General features: G+C 36.4%; 1 non-coding gene across 1 annotated transcript; it reads right to left on the reverse strand.

Annotated features, from left to right (window-relative positions):
* Positions 1-243: 243 nt before the first annotated feature.
* On the reverse strand, positions 244-317 carry TRNAN-GUU. Its single transcript has one exon. It is a non-coding gene; the product is annotated as a tRNA-Asn (tRNA).
* Positions 318-568: the final 251 nt, after the last annotated feature.

Genomic DNA, 568 nt, shown 5'->3' on the forward strand with positions numbered 1-568 from the left:
TAGTTACAGTCATTCAACCTCTGGAATCAGTCTTTGAGAGATTTCAGATTTCAGGATCAGAGATATACCTGTATATCCTTGACAGTACATGCATGCTTTTGAAGGACATCTTGTTATACATGTTTGGTACAGTAGATTTTTCTTTTGAAGGACATATAAAAAAAATTTGTCTACGTCAACGGAAAAACTAAAAAAAGTTGGTGATTAACAGTAGTGAACGCGTTTTTATGATGAAAAAGAAAACGCTAGAAACAGGGATTGAACCTGTGACCTTGTGGTTAACAGCCACACGCTCTAACCAGCTGAGCTATTCCATCTTTTTGGGAAATTGTTTAAACAAAACCTAATTTTTTGGTAAGTTACTTACTAATTACTATACCCAACCAGTAACAACAGCGTTCTAAAGGCAACTCAGTTTTAGTAAGTTTTTTTGTTTAACTCAGTTCTTTGGTGTAATTGGTGGGTCGCTGCTTTAGGTAAGATCTTGATACGGTGCACCGTGCACTCACCCTTTCCCAATCTTGTGATCTTGTCATCACTTAAATTAACTGTGGAAAGTGGTGAAATC

This window comes from Papaver somniferum, chromosome 8 (genome assembly GCF_003573695.1).
Source record: "Papaver somniferum cultivar HN1 chromosome 8, ASM357369v1, whole genome shotgun sequence".
Lineage (NCBI taxonomy): Eukaryota > Viridiplantae > Streptophyta > Magnoliopsida > Ranunculales > Papaveraceae > Papaver > Papaver somniferum.